General features: G+C 47.7%; 1 protein-coding gene across 3 annotated transcripts in view; it reads left to right on the forward strand.

Annotated features, from left to right (window-relative positions):
• LOC140429183 (organic cation/carnitine transporter 2-like) overlaps positions 1 to 11984 on the forward strand; it is a 157692-nt gene extending 145708 nt beyond the window's left edge. For all 3 annotated transcript variants that reach the window (XR_011949008.1, XR_011949007.1, XM_072515850.1), the window contains one exon: positions 11152 to 11984. The gene's annotated coding sequence lies outside the window, so the exon portion shown is untranslated. The remainder of the gene's footprint in view (positions 1 to 11151) is intronic.
• The last annotated feature ends 457 nt before the right edge of the window (positions 11985 to 12441 follow it).

Raw genomic sequence — 12441 nt, forward strand, 5'->3', positions numbered from 1 at the left:
CTATGCCGCCCTCCAAGTTCATCCTCTGCCACTTTCTCCCCCCTCTGTGGCTTGTCGAAATGTTGTGGGGAGCACAGCACACATTGAGGAGACCTCTGCCGGCACCTGCTGCAGTGGTCCACCAGCTTGGGATATCATTTTGAGCGAAAACAGCGCCTGAGGAGAGAGCCGGGAGATTTAAAAAGCGCGGGAGGAGAGAGCCGGGACAGCGAAAACAGCGCTGGAGGAGCGAGCCGGGAGATTTTAAAAGCGCGGGAGGAGAGAGCCGGGACAGCGAAAACAGCGCCGGAGGAGCGAGCCGGGAGAATTAAAAAGCGCGGGAGGAGAGAGCCGGGACAGCGAAAACAGCGCCGGAGGAGAGAGCCGGGAGATTTAAAAAGCGCGGGAGGAGAGAGCCGGACAGCGAAAACAGCGCCGGAGGAGAGAGCCGGGAGATTTAAAAAGCGCGGGAGGAGAGAGCCGGGACAGCGAAAACAGCGCCGGAGGAGCGAGCCGGGAGAATTAAAAAGCGCGGGAGGAGAGAGCCGGGACAGCGAAAACAGCGCCGGAGGAGAGAGCCGGGAGATTTAAAAAGCGCGGGAGGAGAGAGCCGGACAGCGAAAACAGCGCCGGAGGAGAGAGCCGGGAGATTTAAAAAGCGCGGGTGGAGAGAGCCAGGACAGCGAAAACAGCGCGGAAGCAGAGAGAGCCGGGACCGCGAAAACAGCGCCGGAGGAGAGTGCCGGGAGATTTAAAAAGCGCGGGAGAAGAGAGCCGGGACAGCGAAAACAGCGCGGGAGCAGAGAGAGCCGGGACAGCGAAAACAGCGCCGGAGGAGAGAGCCGGGAGATTTTAAAAGCGCGGGAGGAGAGAACCGGACAGCGGAAACAGCGCCGGGGGAGAGAGCCGAGAGATTTAAAAAGCGCGGGAGGAGAGAGCCGGGACAGCGAAAACAGCGCGGGAGCAGAGAGAGCCGGGACAGCGAAAACAGCGCCGGAGGAGAGAGCCGGGAGATTTAAAAAGCGCGGGAGGAGAGAGCCGGGACAGCGAAAACTGCGCCGGAGGAGCGAGCCGGGAGATTTTAAAAGCGCGGGAGGAGAGAGCCGGGACAGCGAAAACAGCGCCGGAGGAGCGAGCCGGGAGAATTAAAAAGCGCGGGAGGAGAGAGCCGGGACAGCGAAAACAGCGCCGGAGGAGAGAGCCGGGAGATTTAAAAAGCGCGGGAGTAGAGAGCCGGACAGCGAAAACAGCGCCGGAGGAGAGAGCCGGGAGATTTAAAAAGCGCGGGTGGAGAGAGCCAGGACAGCGAAGACAGCGCGGAAGCAGAGAGAGCCGGGACCGCTAAAACAGCGCCGGAGGAGAGTGTCGGGAGATTTAAAAAGCGCGGGAGAAGAGAGCCGGGACAGCGAAAACAGCGCGGGAGCAGAGAGAGCCGGGACAGCGAAAACAGCGCCGGAGGAGAGAGCCGGGAGATTTTAAAAGCGCGGGAGGAGAGAACCGGACAGCGGAAACAGCGCCGGAGGAGAGAGCCGAGAGATTTAAAAAGCGCGGGAGGAGAGAGCCGGGACAGCGAAAACAGCGCGGGAGCAGAGAGAGCCGGGACAGCGAAAACAGCGCCGGAGGAGAGAGCCGGGAGATTTTAAAAGCGCGTGAGGAGAGAGCCGGGACAGCGAAAACAGCGCCGGAGGAGAGAGCCGGGAGATTTAAAAAGCGCGGGAGGAGAGAGCCGGGACAGCGAAAACAGCGCCGGAGGAGAGAGCCGGGAGATTTTAAAAGCGCGGGAGGAGAGAGCCGGGACAGTGCTGGGAGAGGTGAGTGCACAAAAGGTGTGGCAGGAGTGCCTTTAGTCACGGAGTGCTGATTGGAACAGAGTGCATCTGAGTTTAGGTGAGTGACTGAGTTCGGGTGAGTGGCTGTGTTTTTGTTGGTGTTCGGGTTTATCCTTGAGGTTCTATAAAGAATTTTTTAAAAATATATATTTAAATTAATTAACTAGTTGAATATGGCTGGACAGGTGATGTGCTGTTGCTGTATGATGATGGAACTGGTGGATCCCATTGAGACCGTCAGTGACCACATCTGCAGCAAGTGTTGGCTGCTCGAGGAATTTCGGCTCAGAATTGATGAGCTGGAGACCGAGCTGCACACACTGCGGCACATCAGGGAGGGGGAACATTACCTGGACGCTTTGTTTCAAGTGGTAGTTGCAGGGGATTCTATAATTAGGGGGATTGATGGCATCCTTTGTAAGCCAGATCGAGAGTCCCGCATGGTATGTTGCCTGCCCGCTGCCAGGGTGAGGGACATCTCTGATCGGCTTGAAAGGATTTTGGAGAGGGAGGGGGAGGATCCAGTTGTTGTGGTCCACGTTGGGACTAACAACATAGGTAAGACTAGGAAAGAGGACCTGTTTGGGGATTATCAAACACTAGGGACTAAATTAAAGAGCAGGTCCTCCAGGGTTATAATCTCTGGATTACTACCCGAGCCACGTGCCAATTGGCATAGGGTTGAGAAAATTAGAGAAGTTAACACGTGGCTAAAGGAGTGGTGCAGGAAAGAGGGATTCCATTTCATGGGGCATTGGCATCAGTACTGGGGCAGGAGGGACCTGTACCGTTGGGACGGTCTTCACCTGAACCATTCTGGGACCAGTGTTCTAGCGAATAAGATAAATAGGTTGGTCACAAGGACTTTAAACGAGCAAGTTGGGGGGAAGGGAAGTGTAAAGCTATGGACAGTATAATGGTTAATGGAGATCAAGGCAGCAGGTTACGTGACAGGTTATTATGTAGAGATATGGGTTCAAAGACAAGGAAAATTAGGAGAAAGGGTAAGAGGAAAAATAATTTGCGAAAAGTTACTGATCAAGGTGTTGGGATTCATAACAAAGACATAAAAAACAGCATAAGTGTACTTTACCTGAATGCTCGTAGTATACAAAATAAGGTAAATGAGTTGATGGCGCAAATCATCGTGAATGACTATGATTTAGTGGCCATTACTGAAACATGGTTAAAAGATGGTCACGACTGGGAGTTAAATATCCAAAGGTATCAGACTATGCGAAAGGATAGAATGGACGGTAAGGGCGGTGGTGTAGCTTTGTTGTTTAAGGATGGCATCCGGGCAATAGTAAGGGATGATATTGGTGCTATGGAGGACAAGGTTGAATCAATTTGGGTGGAAATCAGGAATAGTAAGGTGAAAAGGTCACTGATAGGAGTAGTCTATAGGCCACCAAATAGTAACAGGTAGGGCAGGCAATAAGCAAAGAAATAACGGATGCATGTAGAAATGGTACAACGGTTATCATGGGAGATTTTAATCTGCATATCGATTGGTTTAACCAGGTTGGTAAAGGCAGCCTTGAGGAGGAGTTTATAGAATGTGCCCGGGATAATTTCCTGGAACAGGATGTAATGGAACCTACAAGGGAACAAGCGGTCCTAGATCTGGTCCTGTGTAATGAGGCAGGATTGATTAATGATCTCATAGTTCGGGATCCTCTCGGAAGGTGCGACCACAATATGGTGGAATTTAAAATACAGTTGGAGGATGACAAGGTAAAATCAAACACTAGTGTTTTGTGCTTAAACAAAGGCGATTACAATGGGATGAGAGAAGAACTAGTTAAGGTAGACTGGGAGCAAAGATTTCATGGTGAAGCAGTTGAACAGTGGAGAACCTTCCGAGCGATCTTTGACAGTGTTCAGAAAAGGTTCATACCGACGAAAAGGAAAGACGGTAGAAAGGGGAAAAATCGACCGTGGATATCTAAGGAGGTGAGGGAGAGTATCAAATTGAAGGAAAAAACATACAAAGTGGCAAAAATTAGTGGGAGACTAGAGGACTGTGAAGTCTTTAGGGGACAACAGAAAGCTACTAAAAAAGCCATAAAGAAGAGTAAGGTAGACTATGAAAGTAAACTGGCTCAGAACATAAAAGCAGATAGTAAAAGCTTCTACAAATATATAAGGCAAAAAAGAGTGGCTAAGGTAAATATTGGTCCTTTGGAAGATGAGAAGGGAGATTTAATAATAGGAGACGGGGAAATGGCTGAGGAGCTGAACAGGTTTTTTGGGTCAGTCTTCACAGTGGAAGACACAAATAACATGCCAGTGACTGATGGAAATAAGGATATGATAGGTGAGGACCTTGAGATGATTGCAATCACTAAGGAGGCAGTATTGGGCAAGCTAATGGGGCTAAAGGTAGACAAGTCTCCTGGCCCTGGTGGGATGCATCCCAGAGTGTTAAAAGAGATGGCTAGGGAAATTGTAAACGCACTAGTGATAATTTATCAAAATTCACTAGACTCTGGGGTGGTCCCAGAGGATTGGAAAGTAGCAAACTTGACACCACTGTTTAAAAAAGGAGGTCGGAAGAAAGCGGGTAATTATAGGCCGGTAAGCTTAACTTCGGTTGTAGGGAAAATGCTGGAAGGAAATAGCGGGGCACCTGGAGGGAAATTGCCCCATTGGGCAGACGCAGCATGGGTTCACAAAGGGTAGGTCGTGTCTGACTAATTTGATAGAATTTTTTGAGGACGTTACCAGTGCAGTAGATAACGGGGAGCCAATGGATGTGGTATATCTGGATTTCCAGAAAGCTTTTGACAAGGTGCCACACAAAAGGTTGCTGCATAAACTAAAGATGCATGGCATTGAGGGTAAAGTGGTAGCATGGGTAGAGGATTGGTTAACTAACAGAAAGCAGAGAGTGGGGAGAAATGGGTGTTTCTCTGATTGGCAACCTGTAACTAGTGGGGTCCCTCAAGGATCAGTGTTGGGCCCGCAGTTGTTCACAATTTACATAGACGATTTGTAGTTGGGGACCAAGTGCAATGTGTCAAAGTTTGCAGACGACACTAAGATGAGTGGTAAAGCAAAAAGGGCAGAGGATACCGGAAGTCTGCAGACGGATTTGGATAGGTTAGGTGAATGGGCTAGGGTCTGGCAGATGGAATTCAATGTTGCCAAGTGTGAGGTTATCCATTTTGGGAGGAATAACAGCAGAATGGATTATTATTTAAACGGTAAGATGTTAAAACATGCTGCTGTGCAGAGGGACCTGGGTGTGCTGGTGCACGAGTCGCAAAGAGTTGGTGTGCAGGTGCAACAGGTGATTAAGAAGGCTAATCAAGTTTTGCCTTTCATTGCTAGAGGGATGGAGTTCAAGACTAGTGAGGTTATGCTGCAATTGTATAGGGTGTTGGTGAGGCCGCATCTGGTGTATTGTGTTCAGTTTTGGTCTCCTTTCCTGAGAAAGGACATATTGGCACTGGAGGGAGTGCAGAGGAGATTCACTAGGTTGATCCCAGAGTTGAGGGGATTAGATTATGACGAGAGGTTGAGTAGACTGGGACTGTACTCATTGGAGTTTAGAAGGATGTGGGGGGATCTTATTGAGACATATAAAATTATGAAGGGAATAGATAGGATAGATGCGGGCAGGTTGTTTCCACTGGTCGGGGAAAGCAGAACTAGGGGGCAAAGCCTCAAAATAAAGGGAAGTAGATTTAGGACGGAGTGTAGGAGGAACTTCTTCACCCAAAGGGTTGTGAATCTCTGGAATTCCTTGCCCAGTGAAGCAGTTGAGGCTCCTTCTTTAAACGTTTTTAAGAAAAAGATAGATGCCTTTCTAAAGAATAAAGGGATTCGGGGATATGGTGTACGTGCCGGAGAGTGGAGCTGAGTCCACAAAGATCAGCCATGATCTCATTAAATGGCGGAGCAGGCTCGAGGGGCCAGATGGCCTACTCCTGTTCCTAGTTCTTATGTTCTTATGTTCTTACTGATGGTCCACTCAGTTGTGACCCTGATGATTGCGTGGGTCCCGTTACAGCATTGTCTCTGCAATGTGTTTGTGAGCTCCTCATGGGTCAAAACCATCTCCTCAGCGGATACCCCAGAATTTATCTGTCCAATTACGGTGGCCGGGTAAAACGTCTTGGCACTTGGGTGTTGCTGAAGATGCATGAGTCATGAATGCTCTCAGGGTATCACTCACAAACCTGCAATGTTCTTTGTTGGTGGTCACAAACTGATTGAACAATTAAGGAATGGAACCCTTGCAGTTCATGAATTTACCTAGGTGGCTGAAGGGTTCCTTAATGGCAACATGTGTGAAGTCTATGACCATCTTGATCCTGGGGAAACCCACTGGGGCTCCAAAGCTTTATTGGTCTGACTAACCTCAGCTGTCATGAAACTGATGCTCTACTGGATAGTAGCTCAGTGACTATCCTGTGGAAGTGGAGTGCTGTGCCCTGCAAGGTACCACACAGATTCCCGACAGCTGCCTGGAAGGAGCCCATGGCATAGAAATGCAGGGCATCGGTCATCTTCAAGTGGCAGGCATTGGGTGGTCCACAATACAGTTGGAACTAATCTCCCTGCCACTGTACTGCACAGAGAAATCAGTAGGGTAAGCGCAGTTTTCAGACACTGACACTCTGACAGCTGCAGGTAGTAACAGGGTGATGTGTGGAGTTTTGTACGTTCTCCACGTGTCTGCGTGGGTTTCCTCCGGGTGCTCTGTTTTCTTCCCACAGTCCAAAGATGTGCAGGTTAGGTGGATTGGCCAGGCTAAATTGCCCCATGGTGTCCAAAGATGTGCAGGTTAGGTGAGGTTGTGTGGCTACGGGGATAGGGCGGGGGAGTGGGCTGAGGTAGGGTGCTCTTTCGGAAGGTCGGCGCAGACTCGACTTTCTTATATGGATACATTTGCCATCTTACTGCTGCACTTGTTTTGCCTCCTGCAACTTCTTTGCAGTAGTCGGCAGGTTTTGAGTAATGGGAGATGTAAAGGCTTCCATCTCCTCGATGAAATTCAAATCCTCTAGATTAGTTCCTTCAACTGGTTTCCTCATGTATGCATCTGTTGTAACCTGGTACTTCCTTCTATGTACTCAGGTACGGAGTCATACCTCATTGACCTCAGTCTGAAGCATTGGATTTTTGGCTGCATTTTTGAAATCTCTTTCTTGTTCAGAAGAATGAATAGTGGTTTATGGCTTGTTTCAATTTTGAACTACAATCCCATTATGTAGTCCGTAAATTTCTCGCACTCCCATATTGTTGTTGGTGCTTCCCTCTCAATCGTAGCATATCTTTTCTCTGTGTCTCTGAATGGCCTTAAAGCATAGTAAATGAGTCTACATTAACCCTCTCGCTTTTCTGAGATTAATACCGCACCCTAGACCTTTGGATCATGCACCTGCTGCTTTTATGGCCAATACGCTGGGTCATAATGTGCTAAAATAGGATTTGTGATTTTCTCAGAAGTATTTTGCTCTACAACCTTCCAACACCATTATTCACCCTGTCTAAACAACTTTCTCAAAGATCTGTCAAATTTGATAGGAACTTGCCGACTTGGCTAACCACCCCGAGGAAGCTCTGAAGTTCAGTAATTTTCCTGGGTAATAGAAATTTTCTGATCAGCTTTGTCTTTTGTGGGTTGATTGTTATTCCAGTGGATTGTACGATGTGACCTAGAAATGAAATCATCGGTTTGGCAAACATTTTTCACTCAATTTTAAGGGTGCATCGTCACAAGGAACAAAATGACACCGCAAACAGCCACTTTGGAGGGTCCCCAAACAAAGGGAAACCCCAGAGTGCAGGGCATCCACATGACGTACACATAGCTGGCGGCCATGTTGGGTGGCCCCTTGGCAAAAGGAAACCCAGGAGCGCAGGTGGTCGGCCTTCTGGTGAGTACGGTGACCATGGCCATTTTGGTTGGCCCCCTAACAACGGGAAACCTCTGAGTGTAGAGGTGCATCCACAAGGTAAGAATGGTTGATCCTGCAGGAATGGGGGGGGAGGACAAAAATCCCCCATCAGAATAGTCACCTGGAACGTCAGGGGACTTAACGGCCCAATGAAAAGACCTAGAGCCTTCGCCCACCGGAAAACCAACATAGTCTTCCTCCAAGAGACTCACGTGAGGGAGAAGGACCGAACATGTACGCGCCCAACTGGGATGACAAGGAATTTATAAAGAAAACCATGGCAGAAATCCCCACAGACTAATCATGGAGGGGGACTTTAACTGTGTACAGGACCCACAGATGGGGACAGGTCAAACCCCAAAACAGGGAAGACTGCAAACATGGCTAGAGAACTAGTAATATTCATGGAGCAGATGGGGGCAGTGTATCCATGGAGGTTCATGCACCCAGGAGAGAAGGAATCCTCATTCTTCTCATGGGTACACAGGATCTAAACCCATATTGACTTATTTGTAGTTGGGAAATGGGTGCTTCCAGCGATAGTAAGAGTGGAATATCCCACAACTGTTATCTCCGACCACGCTCCACACTACATGGATGTGAGGTTGGAGACGGGTGGTGCCTAACGCCCCCCCCATGGAGGTTGTGCATGGCCCTCCTGGCTGACAAGGTTTTCTGCAGGAAAATATTACAGACCATAGACAAGTACACAATTAATAATTGGAATGGGGGGGTCTCACCCTCCACGTTCTGGGAGAAGTGATCAGGGGAGAGATTATCACTTACAAAGCGTGCAGGGACAGGGATAAGAGGGCGGCTTGGCAACAACTGGTTTATTCCATACTGGAGGTAGACAGAAGGTACTTTGTGACCCCAACCGTAGAGCATCTGGTGGAAAGGAAAAAGCTACAAATGGACTTTAACCTGTTGTCCACCAGGAAAGCAGTGCACCAACACCGCCAGACATGGGGTCCTTCTGCCAACACCAGCTGAGAAAGCAGGCAGCCAAGAGGAAAATTGCACAGGTTAGTGATAACAACAACAGACGTAGCCGAGCCAAAAAAGGTCAATGAAGCATCCAAGGCCTTCTACAGGGGGCTGTACACCTCTGAAACTCTCTAATGCAACTGAAAGTGGTGCACAGAGCACACCTGACTGGAAGCTGCAGGTATCTGAGTTCGTCACCCTTAGCTAGCTGGAATATCTCTGTCAGTAGCATAGGTAGCATAGGGCAGCACGGTAGCATAGTGGTTAGCACAATTGCGTCACAGCTCCAGGGTCCCAGGTTCAATTCCCAGCTTGGGTCATTGTCTGTGCGGAGTCTGCACGTTCTCCTCGTGTGTGCGTGGGTTTCCTCCGGGTGCTCCGGTTTCCTCCCGCAGTCCAAAGATGTGCGGGTTAGGTGGATTGGCCATGATAAATTGCCCTTAGTGTCCAAAATTGCCCTTAGTGTCCAAAATTGCCCTTAGTGTTGGGTGAGGTTATTGGGATATGGGTGGAGGTAGGATGCTCGTTCAAAGAGCCAGTGCAGACTCGATGGGCCGAATGGCCTCCTTCTGCACTGTAAATTCTATGAGTACAGTGCGTCCAGTGTTGTGACCCTGTCATCGGTGGAAAGGTCCCTGTCCTGTCTCCACCTTTTAAAGGTGGCGTCAGGGAGTGCTGGCGTGAACCAATGCTTATTGCAGATGGGGGCTTTGTCGGACATTTCGGTCAGATCGAATTGTTGCCATAGCTGGTTCCAGGTCTGGAGAGTGGCTACCACCACTGGACTGCTGGAGTGTTTTTTGGGTGGGGATGAGGATGCCGCCATGGCGAGGTCCCCCTGCAGGAAGCCTCCTCCGCGCGCACCCACTCGGGCTTCTGGCTCCTTAATCCATCCCATCATTCTTTCTGTCGCTGCCCAGTGGTAATAGTGTAGGTTTGGAAGGGCTAGCCTCCCCGCCCCCCCTGGACTTTGCTGTAGGACCGTCTTTGGAATCCTATCATTCTTTCCCCCCCACATACAAACGCCATTATTAATTTGTCCAAAGAATTGAAAAAGGCCTTGGAGACATAGGCCTTTTTCTCCTATAGAGAGAAAGTGCATCTAAGTAGGAAGAGGTACCAGGCAGCACGTTCATTTTGATCGTCTGCACTCTCCCTGTGAGGGAGAGTGGGAGTGGGTTCCATCTCTGCAGGTCCTTTTTTACTTCTTCTGTCAGGCTGATCAGGTTCCATTTGTGAACCCCTGTCCAGTTGTGAGCGATTTGGATCCCCAGGTAGCGGAAATTGTGTCGGGCTTGTTTAAATGGCAGTCCCACCAGTGCTGCCCTACCCCCTTGCGGGTTCACAGGGAAGACCTCACTTTTGTTCATGTTGAGTTTGTAGCCCAAGAAGACGCCAAACTCTTTCAGGAGCGCGATGATACCTTCCATGCTGCTTTGTGCGTCCGAGATGTAGCGGAACAGGTCATCCGTATCGAGCAAGACTCTGTGCTCTCTGCCTCCTCTTTGCATTCCCCCTCTAGTTTTTTGCTGTTCTGAGTGCGATCGCTAGTGGTTCGATCGTTAGGGCGAACAGCAGCGGGGACAACGGGCATCGCTGCTTGGTAAAATTATATCAAATATAATAGTGCTGAAGACTTGTGCTCCAGAACTAGTATGCCCTTAGCCAATCTGTTCCAGTAGAGGTAGACACTAGCATTTACCCAGAAATGTGGCAAGTAACATTTGTACCAAAAAGGTGCCAGGCAATGACTATCTCCAACAAGAGAGAGAGTCCAACCATCTCCCCATGACAATGGGATGAGAATCACTGATTCACCCGCTATCACCTCCTGAGGGTTACCATTGACCAGAAACTGAACTGGACTAGCCACTATGGTTACAAGAGCAAGTCAAAGGCTGGGAAGTCACCTCCTGACTCCCCAAATCCTGTCCACTATCTGCAAAGCACAAATCATTCTCAATCCATATTCAAGATGGTGTCGCTTTGGATAGTTGACAATTGAGATTATGAATTGTATCTTCAGCTGAAAAAGCTTGGCACAGTGCGCCTGTGTATGTTCACTTGCAGCAAATTCCAAGGCTCTTTTACACATCATCAAAAAGGACCTACTTTTCATCATTGCTTGTTTGTCTACCTTTTGGTCTTAGCTTGCTAACAGCAGCTTTCATCGGCACAACAAGATGTGTATATTTGAGCTGTCCCTTTAATGGAAGCTTAAAGAGCAAATGCAATTATGCCTAGAGGCATGTACAAGTTACGATGGGTTTAACAGATTTGTTGCTTTTGTTGGGTGTGGAATGTTATCAGTGATGAAAAGCAGCAAGGTAGAAACATGGTTGTGTTTGGTACTGAAGCACTTTTCATTATCGCTTTCCAGCAGTCTATGAACTCAGTAAATCATACCAATCTCACTGGTTGTGTTTACGTTTTTCTTCTTGCAGGTATAAACAGGCAGGAGCACCATCATTACAGAGGCAAAAAAGCAGGAAAAGCACAAAAGGAACAATGATCGAAAAGCTAAAGTGGAAGTCCTCCAAACCTTGAAATGCTAACATTTCCAAAGACTTACCACCTTCATGAAATGAACTCAACAAGTCTTAAGTGCAAATAAAAATGTGAAACGTGTGCAGCAGAAAACCAATCGCGGCTTGAATATATACCATTTTACAGTCGGAAAGGTGATTTCCGCCCACAGAAATTAGTGTGGATGATGCCAACAGATGACTCAATATAGCACGGATACAGCATTCTTCTGTCTGCTTTTAATGCAAGCATTAGCCTGTTTATTTTAATGTAATCAATCTCCCCCGTGGCACTGGGGAATCCAAAATCAAGGACAGTTTTCAGCAGACGCAGGACAAGAGAACAGGGTTCATTGGACCAGGGTGTACAGGTGCAACGGAGCCCCTACTTTGACATTGTACATTCTGTTCTTACTTTTATATGATGCTTTGATTGTATGTTATTAGTTACAGTAAACAACAACATATATGACAAATTGTGGAGCAGAGAGATGCAGTCGATTGAAGCGTCAGAGCTTCTCTGTATTAGGGGTGCTGAAGAGCCAGTACTGGTCGGATTTTACTACATGACATATACATGAGTAATTTTGATTATAAATAAGACATAGAAATTTATAATGGAAAGGATGATACTAAAGTGCAACTGAAATGCGTCACAAAGTAAGTTTTTCAGGAAGGAAGGGCAAGATTGTATTATACTATAGATAGGTTAATGTCTTTGCTGAATTAATATATAAAGGAATGTCATATTACTTTTGCTAATATTGTCAGGTGTTTTCTGGTGATTTACTGCTGTTTATAATCAAAACATTTGAACCTGATTTGTCAACAATACATCATAACGCGAGCACAACTTACATTTCTATTCCATATCTTTTTTTAAAAATATTTCTTCATTCTCCTTTTTCACATTTTCTCCCAAATTTACATCCACCAACAATAAACAATAATCAGGAACAAATATGTCAATCTCCATATCAATAACAACGATCCCATCCTCCCAGCAAACCCCAAACATTAGCCTGCATGTTCACATAAACAAATGACAAAAAGGAATCAGGAATCACCCATAGTCACCATTAACACACACCGCTCCCCTCCTCCCAACCCTCCCACCCACACGCCCCAACTAATGTTCGATGTTATCCAGTTCATGAAAGTGCATGATGAATAATGCCCATGAATTGTAGAACCCCTCCATCATTCCCC

This window comes from Scyliorhinus torazame, chromosome 9 (genome assembly GCF_047496885.1).
Source record: "Scyliorhinus torazame isolate Kashiwa2021f chromosome 9, sScyTor2.1, whole genome shotgun sequence".
Classification (NCBI taxonomy): domain Eukaryota; kingdom Metazoa; phylum Chordata; class Chondrichthyes; order Carcharhiniformes; family Scyliorhinidae; genus Scyliorhinus; species Scyliorhinus torazame.